The sequence below is a fragment of the Vulpes vulpes genome, chromosome 13 (assembly GCF_048418805.1).
Source record: "Vulpes vulpes isolate BD-2025 chromosome 13, VulVul3, whole genome shotgun sequence".
Taxonomy (NCBI): Eukaryota; Metazoa; Chordata; class Mammalia; order Carnivora; family Canidae; genus Vulpes; species Vulpes vulpes.
The window spans coordinates 146,483,267-146,499,843 of record NC_132792.1 but is presented as its reverse complement, the minus strand read 5'-3'; the positions used below and the strand labels follow the sequence as shown (position 1 = coordinate 146,499,843).

General features: G+C 36.9%; 1 protein-coding gene across 3 annotated transcripts in view; it reads right to left on the bottom strand.

Annotated features, from left to right (window-relative positions):
• Positions 1 to 16,577, bottom strand: part of ACBD6 (acyl-CoA binding domain containing 6) — a 213,444-nt gene that overhangs the window by 25,683 nt on the left and 171,184 nt on the right. Inside the window, exon 8 of one of the 3 annotated variants that reach the window (XR_011996375.1) lies at positions 14,874 to 14,920. The exons of the other annotated variants lie outside the window; for them this stretch is intronic. The gene's annotated coding sequence lies outside the window, so the exon portion shown is untranslated. The remainder of the gene's footprint in view (positions 1 to 14,873; positions 14,921 to 16,577) is intronic. 3 annotated transcript variants of the gene reach the window in all.

The window sequence follows — 16,577 nt, the reverse complement described above, 5'->3', positions numbered from 1 at the left end:
GTTCTGGAGGTGGACAGTAGTGATGGCTGCATAATGTGCATGTGTTTAAGCCACTGAACCGTACACTTGTTAAAACGATTACTTTTGTATTTTACCACAATTAAGAAAAACAGAGAATTAAAAAAAAAAAAAAAAAAAAGCAAAAGCAAAAGGTGTCAGCCCAATCTGCAAATGGCAACATTCTCTACTTCTTGGAGAAAACTTCCACAGTAGGAAAGAATGAAGTATTCACAAAGAAAAGTCATGGTCAAAGATGGTGAGACAATGAGGCTCAGATTCTTGTCATTCCAAGTACAGCCTTGCCCTTCTTGGTTAAGTGAGCCAACAACAAAATACTCCCTAGACAAAATGTTTATCTTTTTTATCACTTGTAAGTAAGATTTCTAACACAGAATGCAACCCAATTTATGACCAGAGTCTTTCTCCCAATTCCTTCTCCCATTTTGGTGACTGCCCGCTCCCAATAAGAATACCTCTCTGGACTCCCACAACTGTAAATGCTCTTCCCTCTGCTTGGAAACTATCCTCCAATCTTTTACAGATACCGTCTTGCTTTTCTCTCATGTTTTAAAATGCGACTTAAATATATTTGAGCATTTTAAATAGACTTATTTTATAGTCCCTATATTTCTTTTATTTGAGATCAAGGTGAGGAGATGGGTGATGGCTACATGTGATGTTTGTTGTGCTGCCTGAGATTTGCTTATTATTGATTGACTCCTGTGTGCTTTATAATTTTGGACTGTAAGTTCATTATATTTTATTTATTTTTATTTTTTAAAGATTTTATTTATTTATTCATGAAAGACACATAGAGAGAGAGAGAGAGGCAGAGACAGGCAGAGGGAGAGGCAGGCTCCATCCAGGGAGCCCGATGTGGGACCCAAACCCAGGACTCTGGGATCACGTCCTGAGACAAAGGCAGAAGCTCAACCACTGAGCCACCCAGGCATCCCTGTAAGTTCATTTTAAGTGTGGTTTTTAAGTGTGAAAAATTCTGTGCTGTGTTCACTGCATTGAGGATCTGTCCCTCCAGAATGATTTTGCTTTTGTTTCTGCTAAGTACCATAGAGATACTAAAACCCTTGTTTGTTGATTCCTTAGTGTGGGGATTCTGAACACTTAAGCAGAGTAAATTTTAAAAGGGCAAACCTCTCTCTCCCAGCTCCCCTGGGCCTGGAGCACCAGTCAAGACAAATTCTCCATATTAACTTTGCATCAGTGGGCAGATTATTTTAGTCTATCTCCCTGACAGTAGTTGGTGTTCTTTGAGCTCTCTTATCTCATAAGTATTGAGATTGGCAAATTCTTTCAGGATAGCCCACTGTTGGCTTAAACTTACTACTTTCTTTTTAAAGCTCTGGGTTTTTTAAAGCTTAGTTTTAAGACTTACAATTTTGTTTCTTACCTGTGTTTGTTTGGACCCTTGGAGAATTACCTTGCTTTTTTCATAAGATCTGCTATGTGTTTAAAGGGATGCTTGTTATATTTTATTCTGCATTCTTGGGTGTTTTTTGAGAATTTTTACATCATCTAGTCTGGAATCTTGTAGGAAAAGGAAATCCCTCACCTTTAAGACACAGTTCAGCTTCTTCAGGAAACCTTCCCAACTCCTCAGGTGGGGTTAGGTGCCCCTTTTTCTACTACTCTATGTACTTGCCTGTCTCTTCCACTAAGGCCATAAAATTCTTGCAGGCAAATACTATCTTTTACCCACTGCCTATCACCATATCTTGCAGAGTGTATGCTCAATAAATATTCATGAAATGAGAGGATGAATGTACTTTAATCTTTCCTCATTGGTTTATTCTTTAATTTCTTGACCTACCTTTTTTGTTTTAACTGAATTTAAAAAAGTCCCCACGTAATTGCTATAGTGTAAAGTATAATACCAGATACAGTAATGCAATGAGGGACTAAACAATGATGAACAGGAGACTCAGTTTATTTATAGTTAACTAAATGCTAACTGACTACTATATTCAGATTGACTTCTAGATTCTTTTCTTCTATACGTGCATATAGCAGATTGTCTCTCCTGAATTTATAGATTACTTCTCTCCCCACATGTATTCTGGACTAATCCTTTCTTACTTTATTTTGATCATGCTTCTATTTTATTAATAATTATTTCTTTACGAACTTAGTTTCCTTCTATCTCCAGACTGGGCAACCTATTGAATATAAGAAATATATTTAATCTTGCCAAATGAAACATTAACGAAAATACTAAATATTTTGTTCAGAACTGATATACAGGAAACTTTATTTTATCCCTTTAACATTAAGTCACTGATAACACTATTGTTTTCTGTGTAAAAACTCTGTAGCCAAGTCTGATTTTTTTTTCCTACTGCTAAGAGCATTTTATCAAACTGAATCAAGAGCCATATTTCTAAGTCAAGATTCACAGATTTTACAGCTAACATTATATTCAATGATGAAAAACTGAGAGCTTTTCCTCTAAGATCAGGAATAAGATAAAGACAGACATCCATTCTCACCATTTTACTCAACATAGTACTAGAAGTCCTATCTCCAACAATCAGACAAGAAATAAAATGTATCGGGGGATCCCTGGGTGGCGCAGCGGTTTGGCGCCTGCCTTTGGCCCAGGGCGCGATCCTGGAGACCCGGGATCGAATCCCACGTCGGGCTCCCGGTGCATGGAGCCTGCTTCTCCCTCTGCCTGTGTCTCTGCCTCTCTCTCTATCTCTCTGTGTGACTATCATAAATAAATAAAAAATTAAAAAAAAAAAAGAAATAAAATGTATCCAAATTGGTAAGGAAGAAGTAAAACTGTCACTATTTGCTGATGATATAACACTCTATATAGAAAACCCAAAGACTCCACCAAAAACTATTATAATCTATAAATGAATTCAGTAAAGCTGCAGGATACCAAATTAATATACACAAATATGTTGCATTTATATACACTAATAATAAAATAACATAAAGAGAAATTAAGAAAGTAATATCATTTATAATTGTACCAAAAGGATAAAATATCTAAGAATAAACTAAACCAAGGAGGAGAAAGACTTATATTCTGAAAACTGTAAAACACTGATGAAAGAAATTGAAGACAACACAAATGAAAAGATATTCCATGTTCATGGATTGGAAGAACCAAAATTGTTAAAATGTCCATACTACCCAAGGCAATCTACAGATTCAATGCAATCTTTATCAAAATACCAACACCATTTTTTTTTTTTTACAGGATGAGAACAAATAATCCTAAAATTTGTATGGAATTACAAAAGAGCCTGAAGAGCCAAAGCAATCTTGAGAAAGAAGAACAAAGCTGAAGTATCACAATCCCAGATTTCAAGATATACTACAAAGCTGTAGTCATCAAAACAGTATCGTAGCAGCACAAAAACAGAGACATAGATCAATAAAACAGAATAGAGAACCCAGACATAAACCCATGCTTATTTGGTCAATTAATCTACGACAAAGGAGGCAAGGATATACAATTGGGAAGAGACAGTCTTCAATAAATGGTGCTGGAGAAACTGGATAGCTACATGCAAAAGGATGAAAACGGACCATTGTCTTACACCATACACAAAAGTAAACTTAAAATGGGCTAATGTGAGACCTGAAACCATAAAATTCCTGGGGGAAAATACAGGCAATAATTTCTCTGAAATTAGCCCTAGCAATATCTTTTTAGATGTCTCCTTAGGTAAGGAAAACAAAGGCAAAAATAAACTATTGGGACTACATCAAAATAAAAAGGTTCTGTACAGCAAAGGAAACCATCAACAAAATGAAGTGGCAACCTACTGAACAGGAGAAGATATTTGCAAATGATATATATAACAAGGGGTTAATATCCAAAATACAAAGCTATGGAATGAATAATATAGGAATAAAAGATACAGTATAGGGAATATAGTTAATGATATTTTATCACTGCAGGTGACAAACAGAAGGTAGCTCTACTTGTGAGCATAGCATTACATATAGAGAAGTTGAATCACTATGTTGTATACCTGAAATTAATGTAACATTGTGTGTCAACTATACTCAAAACAACCCAAACAAAAAACCCAACTCTTTCTTGGAAAATAAGAGGGTATTTTTTTAAAAGAACTTATACAATTCAATCCCCCCTTCCCCTCAAATCTTACTAAAATGGACAGATGGCCAAAAGACACATGAAAAGATACTCAAATAACTGATCATCAGAAAAATGCAAATCAGAACCACAATAAAGAGTGCCTGAGTGGCTCAGTCAGCTTAAGCATCCAACTCTTGATTTTAGCTCAGATCATGATCTTAGGGTTGTAAGATTGAGCCCTGTGTTGGGCTCCACACTCCGCGCAGAGTCTGCTGAAGCTTCTCTCCCTCCCCCACTTGTGCTCTCTCTAAAAAAATAAATAAGAATACATTTTTTTAAAAACCTGTCAGAATGGCTAGAATCAAAAAGACAAGAAATAACAAGTGTTGACAAAGAGTGGAGAAAAAAGGAACCCTCATGCACTATTGGTGGGAATGTAAATTGGTATGGCCACTGTGGAAAACAGAATGGAGGTTCCTTAAAAAATTAGAAGTAGAAATACCATATGATCGGCAGAAACACCACTACTAGATATTGACCCAAAGAAAATGAAAATACTAATTTGAAAAGATATATGCACCCCTATGTTTATTGCAACATTATTTATAATAAACCAAGATAAGGAAGCAACTCATGTATCTACTGACAGGTGAATGAATAAAGAAGATATGATACATACATATATACATACTAGGGAATATTACTCAGCTATAAAAAGAATGAGATCTTGCCATTTGTGACAACATGAATGGACCTAGAGGGTATTATGCTAAGTGAAATAAGTCAGAGAAAGACAAAATACAATATGATTTCACTTATATGTGAAATCTAAAAGCCAAAATAAATGAGCAAGCAAGCAAACAAACAAAAAAACAGACTCCTAAAACAGAGAACTGATGGTTGCCAGAAGGGAGATGGGTGGGGAACAGGTGAAATAAAGAAGATTGAAGGGTACAAACTTTCAGTTAGAAAATAATAAGTCAGGGAGATGAGAAGTATAGCATAGAGAATACAACTGATTAAAAAAAAAGATGTAAATTTGCAGGCACGGAAATAACATGCTTCCTAGATGTTCTCTGTGAGAAGAAAATTCTCCTGAGTATTACTGGTTGGTTATTTTTGTGACCACAGTGATACTAATACTCTAATTTAATTCAGACCTGACCTATCATCTCTACCAGTATTAGTTCTAAAGATATTAGTCGTAGGGCAGCACAAACCATTAAATGCATTAATAACAGAGATGTACAGAGGGGATGGATTTTCCCATGTGGTCAATGAGAGATTTTGTTCTTATTCAGTAATTTGATATTTAAAATAGAAATTTTATTTTATTTTAGAAAAGATTTTATTTATTCATGAGATATGAAGAGAGAGAGAGGCAGAGACATAGGCAGAGGGAGAAGCAGGCTCCATGCAGGGAGCCCAATGTGGAACTCGATCCCAAACTCCAGGATCACACCCCGAGCCAAAGGTAGATGCTTAACCACTGAGCCACCCAGGCGTCCCACAAATTTTATTTTAAAAATACTATTTCAAATGAACACATGATAAGGGAGGTACACAAGAAAATTAATTGTGAAAGATTATAAGTAGTGATAAAAATTATGAGTTACTAATTTGATTTTGGGTAATTTTTAATATTATTTCTAAGCTTGGAATGTACTGCCTTCCTATATGAGATCTGTGACTCTGTAACAGAATATGATTATTATTATTATTTTTAAGATTTTATTTATTTATTCATGATAGACACAGAGAGAGAGAGAGTCAGAGAGAGAGAGAGAGAGAGAGAGAGGCAGAGACACAGGTAGAGGGAGAAGCAGGCTCCATGCAGGGAGCCCGACGTGGGACTCGATCCCGGGTCTCCAGGATCACGCCCTGGGCAGAAGGCGGCGCTAAACCGCTAAGCCACCAGAACTGCCCTGAGACTTATTTTAAAACCAGAAGTGTGGGGCAGCCCTGGTGGCTCAGTGGTTTAGCGCTGCCTTCAGCGCAGGGCCTGAGCCTGGAGACCCAGGATCGAGTCCCATGTTAGGCTCCCTGCATGGAGCCTGCTTCTCCCTCTGCCTGTGTCTCTGCCTCTCTCTCTCTCTCTGTCTGTCTCTCATGAATGAATGAATGAATAAATAAATAAATTTTAAGAAACCCAGAAGTGTGTACCTCTTAATCCCCTTTACCTATTTCACTCATTCTCCCACCTCTCTTCCCTCTGCCAACCATTAGCTTGTTCTCTGTATCTATGTATCTGTGTCTGTTTTGTTTCTTCACTTGTTTTTTTTAGATTTGACATATGAGTGAAATTATATGGTATTTATCTTCCTCTGTCTGTCTTATTTCATTTACTGTAAAGTCCTCTATGTCTACCCATGTTGTTGTATTTAGCAGGACTTCCTCCTTTCTCATGGCTAAGTAACGTTATATACTTACTGCACATATATACCACATCTTCTTTATCCATTCATTCATGTATCAATGGACACTTAGGCTGTTTCCCTATAATGGCTATTGTAAATAATGATGCAGTAAACATAGGGGTGCATGTATCTTCTCAATTATTGAAAAAACATCATTTATTATACATGCTATAATACAAATGATGCCATCATAGGGCATCAAGGAATAGAGAGCTATTGGGCCTTCCATTAAATGATCCCAGGCTACTTTTGTTTTTCATTGATTTTGATTTTAGTCTTTTTTTTTTTTTAACACTTTTCCTCATCACAGGATTATCAAATATCCTTTATTACTGACCATGTGCCTAAACTAACATTTGCTACTTCTGCCAAGGACTGGTAATCAGATAAATAGGTTCTTCAAGTTGTGTCTAAAATGAGGAAAGTGTCTGAGTGATGGGGCTGGTGATGGTCTTACAACACAATCTGTAGTAAGCTTTGTCATAGATCTGTATGTTCCATTTTATCTTGAGTTTGGGGCTAAATGCCCTTGGTCAGTAATTTTCATTGTAGGTGTACTTTTTATACTCTGGAAGCTTTTGTTTGCAGGCAATCTGGAGTGGCAAGTAACTAAAGCAAACAGAAAAGCTCTGACTGAGAAGAGGACCAACCTGGAGCCCCTGAACACATGGCACTCTTGCCTCTCTGCCAGTTGCCAGTACTGGCACCAAAAGGGGTTCCCACAGTGGGGAGCTTGAAAATCACTTTCTAAAGACTTGAGGATGATGGGTTAACAAGCTTCTGGGTAAGTCAGATGTCCCTGTTTCACTTGCTGTCTTTCTATCTCAGGACATTCGTCTGATCCTCCACAAAATTGTGGAACATGACAAGAAAACAAGTGAAAGAGAACAATCGGAAGCAGTGTGTACCGATTACTCATCCGTTTTAAGGCAAATGCCCAGATTTACATTTACACAAATGTTCTCAAGAACAGGTTTGTTTTTGGAGCTGAAGCTGAAAGGACTACATGGACTTCATTCAACATGCTGCAAAAACTGCTAGAAAGAGGGACTAGAATAAAAGAGACACAGTGTGAGTGAGCAGTTGAAATTAAGGAATGGATAATGTCTTTGCTGTGCCTACAGGGTAGTCCTCTTAGGTCCACCTAAGATTCAGACTCCTAAAGCTACCATTGAACACACTTGGCATGAGTTTATTCAAAAGGATGTCAGACAGAAACCATTGAGAACTTGCCATCAGGGCAGTGTCAGCCTGGAATCCTTGCAGTAGACAGCTTGCCTAGCCATCCAGGAGCTAGCTTTTCTCTAGGAGATACACCTCAGGTGAGAGAAGAAGAAATCCATATAAGCGGGTGTGGGACCTATCTTTAATTTGGAAGCCCTGCTGTTTTATAGGAGCCATTGTATCTTGTAACAATAGCTTCTAGGGCCCTACAATGGATATGCCAATTACAAAAAACTCAGGACAGCCCAAAGTGCAGTGCCCCATCAAATATTTAGCATTCCTTTGCAGTTCCAGGTAGTCCAGGTACAATTTACCAATCAAGGGGGTCATTTATTTTTTTAATTTAAATTCAGTTAGTCAACATATAGTACATTAGTTTCAGATATAGAGTTCAATAATTTGTCAGTTGAGTATAACACCCAGTGCTCATCCCATCATGTGCCCTCCTTAATGCCCAACCCAGTTACCCCATCCCTCCACTGGGTGTGGAGCTCGACACAAGGTTAAATCTCAAGACCCTGAGATCATGACCTGAGTCAAAATCAAGAATTAGACGCTTAACTGACTGAGCCATATAGGTGCCCCAGAAATAACTTAATTTTTAAAATGAAAATATATTTTCCCAAAGAGAAGAAAACATAGTGAGAAGGGTGACATTGTTTTACAGTCTTGCAAATCCCTTTAATGCCTGGCTAAATAGAACATAACTGGATATTCATATCTCATTCAGCATTCATTCCGTTGTGATACCATGTCATATGGTCTCTAAAAAATGCCAATGTGTGTTCAAGAGTGAATGAGTTTTGTAAAAGGGCAAACAGTGTCTTAATGTTGTTATGAAAATAGTTTTGAAAAGATCAGGACTCCCAGGGGTTCCCATTCCATACTTTGAGAACCCCTGGGCCTAGGAAACCCTGCATAATTAAGACCCACCTAACTTCCTAATCTGATCTCATAAATGCTGTTTTTCTTGCTTTCCACATGGCTAGATCCCTCCTCATCCTTCAAGTCCCAGCTTCTCTTTCATCTACGGAGAGAAAGTCTTCCTTCACTACTTGCTCCAAAAAGGTTACCTCCTGTTATCCCTCAATCCAATTTCCTGGTTGCTTCTTTCTTAGCACTTACTACACTTAATAGTTTATAAATGTATTTATCTGTTATCTTCATTTGATTATATAAGGATAGGACCTTTGTGTGACATTTTGACTATTATATCCCTTGTATCCAGCACAGTATCTGGCACATAGTAAGCACTCAAACATTTCATTGAGTGAATGAATGACTGAATCACGGATTTGTACAAATACTTATCTGTCAAGGATGTTACTGCTTACATTCATTCATTAACAGATACTTACTGAGTACCTATTATGTGCCAGGCACTGTTCTAAGTGCAGTAAGTAAAAACAGACAAAAATCTCCATCCTAGTTTTGGAGGAGGGGGGTACAGAAAATAAACCAAGGTAGTAAAATACGCAGTATGTGAGCAGAAAAGGATAGAAACGCTGGAGGCAGGGTAGAATGGGTTCAGCTTAAAATAAGGTAGCCAATACAGGCCATACTGAAAAAATGATTGTGGAGTGGGTGGTGAAAAACCTGAAAATGGTGAGGGTACAAGCTGTATGAATATCTGGGGGATAAAGCAATAGAGGGAGCAAGATGAGCAAGTACAAAGGCCCTGAAATGTTACGTGCTGGCATGTCTCAGGAACTAAAAAAGGGCCAGTGTGAGATAGCAGCAGATGAGCAAGTTAGATCAGTAACAGGAAATGAGGTGTGAGAGATAACAGAGGGCCAGATGGCATGGACCCTGTAGGCCATTATAAGGATTCTGACTTTTATTTTTAATTCAATGAGAAGTCACTGGAGGGTTTTCAGTAGAGGAGTAACTTGACTTCATTTATGGGCTAAGAGGACCACCCTGGCTGCTAGGTAGAGAAAAGACTGAAGGGAGACAGGAAGTTTATTTTAACCATCTGGGTAAGAAATGTTGGGGACTTGGGCCAAAGTACTCACAGAAGGCAAGGTGAAAAGTGGTCAGCTTCTAGTCATATTATGAAGGTGTAAGGGATAGGATTTGCTGACAGACTGGGTATGCAAGAAGAGAGAGAGAAGTTAAGGATTCCACCAAGAATTTGGCCTAAGCAATAATTGCCATTAAGATGGGAAAGCCCCAGTGGCTTAGCAGTTTAGTGCCACCTTCAGCCCGGGGCATGATCCTGGAGACTGGGAATCCAGTCCCACATTGGGCCCCTGCATGGAGCCTGCTTCTCCCTCTGCCTGTGTCTCTGCCTCTTTCTTTCTCTCTGTGTGTGTGTGTCTCATGAATAAATAAAATCTTTTTTTTAAAAAAAAAAGATGGGAAAGACTTGGGATAAAAAAGGTTTCATGGTAAGATCATGAGTCTGGTTTTGCACAGATTAAGTGTGGGATATCTATCAGACATCCTAAGAGAGTGTCATGCGGGCAGTTAGATATATGGGTCTGATGTTCAGGAGAGAGGTATGGGCTGGAGATATAAATCTGGGACTTGTGAGCATATACTTAAAGCCCAGAGACTGGATGAGATCACCAAAGATTTGGGTACAGAGAAAAGAAGAGATCCAAAGATTGAGCTCTAGGGCAACCTAGAAGATAGGGGAAGGGGCAACCAAAGGAACTGAGAAGTCCAGTTAGGTAGTAAGAAAATCATATAAGTGTAATGTCCTGAAACATAAGAGAATATAAGGTATTTTGAGAAGAAATAATCAATTATGCCAAATGCTGCTGATAGATCAGGTATGGTAAGAACTGAAAAATGATCATTGGATTTATCAAAGTGGAAGTTAGTGGTTTTCCTGATAAGAACTGGAAGAATGTGGAGGTGAACACCTATTTCAAGTGGGCCCAAGAGATAATGGGAAAGGAGGAGTTAGAGCATAAACAACTCTTTCATGGAATTTTGCCATAAAGAATGAAATTAGGTGGTAGTTGGACAGTTAAATGGGGCAGAGATAGTAGCATATCTGTATACTCATGGCATTTATACAGAAGGAGGGAAAACTGATCATGCAAAAAAGATCCTTAAGTAGAATGGGATCGTACATAAGAGAGGGGCTGGCTTTTGGAGCACGGAGAGTTCATACATTTATATCAGCTACTCAAAGGAGGGGAAGGAGGTCTATATAATCACAGATGCAGGGAGGTGGGTAGATATGACAGTGAGAACTTGTGCATGTTTTTAAAAAATGACTCGTTTCCTCAGTTAAATGGGAAGAAAGGTCATCAGCAGAAAATGAGGATGAGGAAGGAGGTGTTTGGATTTTAAGGAGAGAACAGTAAATGAAAGAGTTATCTAGCAGAGTGGAATAGATAATGAAGTAAGGTAATGTGGTGTGAATACTGGGCAGCCCTGAGGGCTGACACTCAAATGGGCAGGACTTGGGATTAACGGTCATAACTCTGAAGTGAGCACAGGTGTGGACTTTTCTCCTGGCATAGGTACAGACAAAGAAGGGTAGGAGAGTTAAACACCTATTTTCTGAAAGCCTACATACTAGGGCCACAATGATAAATACATTATAGTCTTTGTGCTCATGGAGTTTATAGTCTGGCTCATATACTGAAAAAGAGAACAACACAAGCATCTTACCAGTGGTGTGGCTACAGGATGATACACCTGCTTGACAGAATCCTAGAGAGCCATCAGAAATTATAGTAAAGAGTATCTAATGGATAAGAGAAGATATTAATGATAAATAAAGGAGGTTATAAAACTATGGACAGGATGATCCACTTTTGTTTTTAAAATGTGTCATCTACCTATAGAAAAAAAGATAAGGAAAGCATCAAAAGTGATAAGGGGTCATCTCAAGGCTGAAATTAAAGATGACTAAAATCCTTTTCTTTATACTTACTTGCACCTTTACAAAATGTCTGAAATCTATTGTTATTAAATTTTAAACAAGAAAATGTTACTATTTGTTTGCATTTTCTCTGAATACCTGGATCTGGATACCATCTATATGTTTACAGACATTTTTCAGTGATAATTTTTACTTAGCTTTTTCCAATAAAAACTGATCAATTAAAATCACAGCTACTTGTAAATGGCTCTTCACAATTACAAGCGTGACACGGTTACTTCCCATCTATTACTTGTTTGCTATGTTTTCAGATTACCAGGTCTAATTTGGGGCTTTTGAGTTCACATGCTGTAGGCTGAAGTGTTCCAGCATTTAATGTAAAATGTTGAGATTTTTGATCTTTTGACTTACAGCATGTCCACCCAGAAATCAATTAGAGCAGGGATACAAACATAAGAACCATGACTCCAATCACAGAACTGATTGGCAAGTTAGGAAGAGAAAGATAGGAGGACAACCAGCTTGTCTTCTAATTCTATTATCTTTCCTATCTTCCAAGAGTACTAGAGAAAAGAGGAGGCTTTAAGAAGACATCAAGAATTTTCCTCAATTCTGAGTTATTTGTATGTCTAAGTACCTTGATATGTCTAAAGAATACGTTTCTGGGTAAACAAAGACGATTATTTTAAATTGGTTGCTAATCAAATCACAGTCTTTAGAGACCCAAATGCAAATTCTTTTATTCATTTTTTGTATGCCTAGTACATCATAAGCACTTAAGAAATGTACAATCAATGAACTCGATGGTAATAAATGAGTAATATAAAGCCTATTGAGTTTTTAATCATAGTTCATAATTATTTTAAATCAACTCCTGTATTATAATACTTTTACTATTATGGTTATGATGCTTTAATAAAACACACTATTTTATATTTACAAAATCTTTACCTCTGCTATTCCTCTTTGTGTGTTTCAGTGGAATTTGTATTAAAGCAAGAATATGATTCCAAACATTTTTTTCTTGGTAACTTCAACACAGGATATAGGAAACCAAAGCTTAGTCTTTATAAACATTCTGTTTTAAAATATATTACAAAGAATAAATGGAATTGAATGTCAAGAATGAGTAAGTGAAAGCTTTTACTCATCTGGTTTACAACTTATATCAGCTAATTTTTTAAAATTTAAGTTGATTAAATTTTTCGGTTGTTTCATTTCAAATGACCACACCAGAAAAGGTTGTTTGTCATGGTTATTTATGCCTTTCCTTTCTGTTTTAGCTTAAAAAGAAATGTTCAAATTTAATAAATATAGAGTTGTTATAAACAGCAGCAAAAACAATTCAGATAAATTAAAATTGGTTATACATTTGAAATCTTTGTAAGGGATCATACATTAGGGTAAAATAAAAATACTCAGTTGAATTAAAATAAACAAAATCACATAGTAAAGTTAGAGTGTAGAAAAATTCAGCCATGCTTAAAATTCAGACTATAAAAGCATAGAAATATGCAACCTCTCCACTATACCTCCATTTCCTTTCTGTTTCCAAGTCAATAATAAAACTTTATAAGGAATACAAATGAATGACAAAATAATACAAGAAATCTAAAGACCCAGACTCTTAAATAAGAAAAGGGAAAATGTGCCCATCATCCCACTGATGCTCTATCATTACTTTTACAGTGGGAGAGAATCATGAAAGCTCCCCTCTATCTGGTCTGTTTCTCTGTTCTGACTCTGGCAGGGACTTGAAACTCTTACCCACTACTCTGAGACTAGACTTTAAGGCAATCACTCTTTTTTTGAACTTTTGCTAGAACTCTGAGACTTCCCAAACCTTAACTAAAACTTTGTCCCTCTCCTCCCTTCTCTACCTTGTCTTATTTGTGAATATGTGTTCCCCTGCTCTTTTGAAGGACCATAGCATACTTTAACTTGCGAGGCCCCTATTACCATCGTATCTAACACAAAACTTTGCATAAAATTAAAGCTAAATAAGACTAAAGAAAAATAAATGACTTGCAAGAAAACCAAATATAGTCATACCTCACTAATCCAAGGATTTGCTTTTTAGCATTCTCAAGGACCTCACTGCATGGAGGGAAAATGCTGATAAGGACCACATTAAACATGTTGCGACCAGCTAGCTCACTGGATAGAAGGATTTTTCTATCTAGTTTGCAAAAGCAATGAATGGCCAATTTGCCTATAAACTATCAGATGCAATACAAAACTGAAGAGACCTGGAAAGTGAAAAGTGAAGGAAAACAAGGAGTAGAGAAGAGAAATAGTAAGAGGGCCAGCAAAAACTGATAGCAATTAGAAGAAAGAATGGGAGCAGCAACAGTAGCAGCCAGCAGAAATGGGAAGCTGTGACAGAGGTGGCAAGTTGCAGACATTTTAGACCACAGAGAATAGCCAGCCATAAAGTGGGCTGGGCTGCGTGCCAACCAGTAGATTTTAGCAATCTCAGGAGAGAAAGAGAAGCTTTTTAGCCCTATGCTTCACACTACCTATAAATACCCATGATATAGCACAACAATTTAAGAAGGAAGCAATGAAGTATACAATGTGTTCGAAAAATTTTTTTAAAGAAAACCAGCCAAAAAATAAAAAGCAAAATATAACTGTTCATCTATTTGAAACCAATTCTAATCTAAAATGTTTAACTGCCAAAGGGTTAGTTGCAAATTTTTTTGAGTATGGAAAGTAAAAGGAACAAACTCTGGCTACATACTTACTGTATGCTGAAAGTTTTGCAAACATTTCTTCTAATCCCTCACAACCACCCTATTACATAAACATTATTATTCCCATTTCCAAACTCAGTAAATAAGACTCAGAGAGTTTATATGTACCTTACCCAAGGTTCCCAGGCTTTTCTGACCTCAAAATCCATGTTTTCTCAAATATATTGAAAAGGAGAAAGGGGAATCAACAAAAATAGACATAAGGAAGGAGAAGAGTGGTTACATTTTTACCGTTGCAGGTTAAAGACACTAAGTAAGGAAGGCTATAGCCTCACATACAGCACGCTTGTGCAATTCAAATTAACCATACTGTATATAGCACATTGAGAGTGAATAATCTTACTCCTCACTCAGGACTATGCACTAATCTTTACTTCTCCTCAATTCATTCCTGTACTTTTTCAAGTATGCATATTTTGAGAAGCTGTAGATTATTTAAAAAAAAATAACTTTCTAAGCTCATTTAGCATAATAAGGTGCGTATCAGAGCAAAGCTGCTTTTCCTGAAGGGTGTTTTGCTTACCGCATTACTGTTTCTTCTATAATACTATACGTACCTTAGAATAGAGGTATTCTAAACCTCTTTTATGGTAAATAATCAGACCTACAACAAAGAAATCCAAGAAATGATTATTTCTGTTCATACTCACTTGTTACTTTCACAATAAAATTTTTCATAGTCTGGTACATCCACAAAACAGATCCCCACCCACAGAAGGTGCTATGAAATAGGTAGGCACTTCACTTGTTGGTAAGAGCATAAATAAGCTAACACTCAGAAAATGTCACTGCCTCTGGTTTAACATTTCTAGAATCTATCTTTAAAAAATACTTCAAATATTTTAAAAGCTTTGTGGAAAAAATAATTCTAGTATTACCTAGAATAGCATGAAACTGGGAACAATTTAATAATTTAATGCCTAACAATATAGAAAAAGTTAATAATACATTTGTTGAGATTATATTATGCAATTTTAAATGATGGTCATGATGTATTTACAACTTAGAAAATCATCACAGTATTATTAGTGTAAAATGGAAGAATCAAAAATGTTTTTAAAGATCTCAACTATGTGAAACAAGAATATGGTATATTGAAGACGTTTTTAAAAATCTATATTGTATATAGTACATACATGTCTATGCAGGGGTTTTTTTTGTTTTTTTTTATGCAGGTTTTTTTCATTTTACTTTTCTATATATCTGTGAGCAGGTACTACCATTATAAAGTAAAAATAAAACACGTTGAATTTTTCAGTTACGTTATTTTACAATATAGCAAAGTCTGGCCTGTAGCAGCTCCCTGAAAATTAGTAGTATTTGCTGGAAATTTAGAATTCTGAAGCTAGTTTTAGAAATCCACTTGAAGTTAAGATATGGTAAGCATACTGTGTGAGAAACAGGTTTTGAATGTTGACAGGCTAGGTCAGTTGAATGTAACAAGATGGAATTTAACAGAGATAAATATAAGGACCAAGTAGTCATGAACCACAGTTTGGAGCAAATATCTTAGGAGAAGCATAAATTGAAGACATGGGTCTTTAGCAGGAATAAGCTCAGTCAGTTTGATGTAGCTACTCAAAAACAAATTCAATTTTATAATGTATTAATAGTTGGGACAATGTTAAAATGAGGAAAGTGATAGCAGGAGGAATTTCAGGATGACCTCGATGACCCAGGCCCTTGTAGAATCCCTTCCCCTTGAGCATGACCAGGATCTGTGAATATGAGGGGATACTACTTCCATAATGGAGGGCAGAGACAGCCTAGAAAGAGCTGGCCTTAAAGCCAACAGCCATGGTGACCAGGCTGGAAACTGCCTGTGGAGAGGAATGGCCTCCAGCCGAGGGAGGGCCTCAGTCCCACGACCACAAGTAAGGGAATTTTGCCCATCATCTAAATGAACCTGAGGACAATACCAAGCTCCAGATGAAAACACAGCGTGGCTGGCACTATGAATGCAGCCTGGAGAGATTCTGAGCAGAAGACCCAAATAAGCCATGCCCCAGCTCCTGACCCATGGAGCCTGTGAGATAATAAACATGTATTGATTTTGTGGTAATACGTTGTGCAAAAAAAAAGAAAAGAAAAAAAGAAAAAGAAAATACAGTGCTATTCTGTTTGGGTTGGATGATTCCTTGGTGTTAGTAGTATTGAATCTGTGTGAAAATTGTTGTGAAAAGCATATATAAAGAGCTTTAAAAAGGTTTCAGTTGGATGGTATAATAATTTTCAATTACGTTATGTTAGGCATGAAAGAG